This window comes from Ictidomys tridecemlineatus, chromosome 9, assembly GCF_052094955.1.
Source record: "Ictidomys tridecemlineatus isolate mIctTri1 chromosome 9, mIctTri1.hap1, whole genome shotgun sequence".
Taxonomy (NCBI): domain Eukaryota; kingdom Metazoa; phylum Chordata; class Mammalia; order Rodentia; family Sciuridae; genus Ictidomys; species Ictidomys tridecemlineatus.
This window is the reverse complement of record NC_135485.1, coordinates 103,933,769-103,937,242: the sequence shown is the minus strand read 5'-3', so window position 1 is coordinate 103,937,242 and position 3,474 is coordinate 103,933,769. Positions and strand designations below refer to the sequence as shown.

Sequence of the window (3,474 nt, the reverse complement as noted above, 5' to 3'; positions counted from 1 at the left end):
TGTTTAAGGGGCTAGCCCAGTAGGACCAGGGTCCAGGAGAGGAGGACAGGACTGAGAATGAGATTCCCATGTTGAAAAGAAAGTTTATCCGGCGCCTGTTCACAATCTAGTTTACTTGGGATTGTGCTTCAGGCACAGGAAACCCCTGGGAAACATCATTGGGAACTGGTAGGCAATGGTCTCAATCCTATCAGTTTCCAAGGACATCTAGCCTTTCAATAGTGTCCCTGGCAGAGCTTGAAAAGGCCTGAGAGGAAGCCTAAGAGGTGACTGATGCCTCTGGGGACAATCCTTTTTAAAATGGCCTTCTTTCCCACATGAGAAGTAGGAAGTGGAGGGTAAAACTGAGCACCTGCTCATGTGGCCACCACCAATTCTTCAAGTCCTTTGTCCTTCTTTTTTGTCCTTTTTTGGGTCCCCACTATAGAAGACTGTTGTAGCAGCCTGAACCAACTGGTCCAAAGTTTTTCCTGGTTCCACAACCGGTTTTGAGAGCTTCCTTTGTATCTCTGAGGTAGATTGGGTTGAAAATTTGTCTCTAAAAATGATTTCCTCCATCTGTGACCCTGGCATAATAAGTTTTTGGTAATGGAGCTTCTGTAGAAAGGTTACCAGTGTCTCCTTTTCTTTTTTTACTGAGAAAAAGTGAATTTTTAATCATCTTGTGAATCTACTTAGAAAAACACACACAAGTAATGCAAAAAAAAATGTACATGTATAAATACAAATTTGGTGTGAACATACTTTGTATATGAAGATATGAAAAATTGTACTCTATATGTGTGATAAGAATTATAAAGCATTCCACTGTCATGTATTAAAAAAAATAAAATCAGAGCTGGGGAAGTGGCTCAAGTAGTAGCGCACTCGCCTGGCATGCGCGGGGCTCTGGGTTCGATCCTCAGCACCACATAAAAATAAAATAAAGATGTTGTGTCCACCGAAAACTAAAAAATAAATATTAAAAAATTCTCTCTCTCAAAAAAAATCAATTAAAAAATAAAAACACACACAAGCAATGTTCACAACTATAAACATTTTATACTTTAAAAAACCCTACAAAACAAACAAGACAAAAAAATCCCTATAAATCTATATTAATTATCAACAAGTCTTAAGCTCAACTCAGCAATAATAAAGTATCTTCCTCCCAGGTAATTGTAATGTTTCAGCATCAAATGATCTCCCACAGACGTACTAGTAACCTTGCACACACACACCTTCCACTCACACCAACAAGGAGACACGTTCAGGTGGTGTTACAGGCTGATTCTAGGGCGATGGAAACAAGACAGAGGCACAGGGTTACCCGTGCATTCCTAGAAAAGGCCAGCTTCCGCTCCCAGGCATGCGCCTGTCCTCAGACTTCATTGTCATTATTTAGAAGATGCAGACTTATTTGCCTAAATATCATTCTATATTTTCCATCAGTGTTCAAGAATCCACTAAAGTGCTAGTTAATTTACACTATAATGACTGAGTTACAGCTTCAGTTATTGGCAATTTTGGAAGCAATATTTTTGAAAGCCCTGGATGTCTCCGATTTCTGCTTGAACAGGACAGGGTTCCGAGAGTCTTGGCCACTTATACACCTCCGTCTCCCACTGCATCAGGTTCTGTGCATGCGGGTCGCCAAGAACGCGGAAGAGCAGGAAGCGCTCGCTCCCCTCCCCTTATAGTCACAGCTGTTGGGGTCTAGTACTTTGCGGATTTCCTGAATCTTGTCACTGGGATCCGTGGAACTAGTGGTTTCTATGCTCCAGGTAAAGTGCAAAAGGAGAAATATTTTGCTTTTTTTTTTTCCTTGTCCTTTTGCTCAACAGAGACCTTGCAACTTGTGAGTTTTGAAGTTAATTTACTAAAAAGAGGGACTGGGATTGTGGCTCATAAAAATGAAATAAAGATATTGTGTCCACCTGCAACTAAAAAATTCACTAAAACGATTAGTGGAACCTCTGCTGGGTCAGTGGCGTAGCTTCGTGGGACAGGCTGCGCGAGGCAGGAGGGCCGTTGGATGCTGCGGTTCGCCGTTCCACCGGGCGGTGGAAAGTGTCCCTTAGGAGAAGGATTCTGCCCAGGGTGGGCGACACTGCTAACCCTGTGGGTTGAGCGACTGGAGTTGTCTGATCCGGAAGGGTGCTGTTCTCCTTGCCATTCCGGATCGCTGAATGTCTGTCCGCTGTGGTACTCCGCGGTGACATCCCTCCAGATGCAGTGCTGCTGCTGGGGACAGCGGGGCTTTTCTTGGGTTCAGGGATATCTGCCTTGTTGGGATTACTTGTGTTCCCACGCATGGGCCTGACTGGAGCAATTCCCTTTCCTCCCGCCACACTGCCACCTGATTTCCAGGAGGGCATTCCATCTTCTTTGAGGTCACTATCTGCAGTGCTGCTCTGACTCCTCTTCGGATATGCCACCACTAAAGGAATAGCTGGTCCAGCATGGTCACTGCACCGTCTGGGCTCCTGGCTAGAAGAAATACTTTGCAGTGAGAAGACTGGCCGGTGCTGTGGCTGAGGTCGCTGCTTGGCTGCATCTTAGCAAATGAAAGGTTTCTGCTAGATCTGGAGATGGCTAGCTCTGGTTCAACAAAGGGTTTAAGTTCATCTTCCTTACGCCTGCGTTGATCCACCTGTCCTTCATGATTTCCTCTAGAGTTCCTCGCCTAATTGGGTTTAGCACCAGGAAGCGTTTGAGAAGGTTTTCACAGTCAGTGGACATGTAGAAAGGGATTCTGTATTTCCCTCGTAACACTCTCTAATTCCTTCAGATTTTGCCAGTCACAGGGAAGCAACCTGCTGACCAAGGTGTACACCATAATGCCAAGACTCCGTATATCGACTTCTGGTCTATCAGACTTCTTGCCCTGGGAGATCTCTGGGACTGCATATGGAGGACCACCACAAATCCTGTTTAGTTTACTGCCGAGAGTAAACTCATTGGTAATACCAAAATATACTATTTTAACATTCATATCCGCATCTAACAACAGATTTTCAGCCTTGAGGTCCCTGTGAATGATCTGCTTTTGGTGGCAGTACTGTGCTGCAGACACCATACGTCTAAATTTAGCTCTTACTTCTTCTTCCTTCATTCTTCCATGGTACAACCAAATAGTCAAATACTTCACCTCCACTTGCATACTCCGTGATTAAGAAGATTGTTTTTTCAGTTTCAATGACTTCAAACAATTTCACTATATGTGGATGATTTAAAATCTTCATTATTCTTAATTATCTGAAGAGGTTTTGTAGACTTGTTGAATTGAACTGAGTTTTATCAATTATTTTTATTGCAACCCTCTGCCTGTGAGGATGTGTCATGCCAATTTCACGTTTGCAAAATTCCTCTTGCTGATCATTTTCAAACAGTCTGTAGCTTCTGATGTGAGGCTGCTCATCTGCACAGGAAGCCATGGAGTTTCTACATTGTGGTCCAGAGTTCCCAGTGTGGGAGGTGATTTCTTTGTTGCCT

General features: G+C 43.7%; 1 pseudogene; it reads right to left on the bottom strand.

Annotated features, from left to right (window-relative positions):
- Nucleotides 1-1,342: 1,342 nt before the first annotated feature.
- Nucleotides 1,343-3,239, bottom strand: LOC101970054 (MAP/microtubule affinity-regulating kinase 3-like; annotated as a pseudogene).
- Between the last annotated feature and the right edge of the window lie 235 nt (nucleotides 3,240-3,474).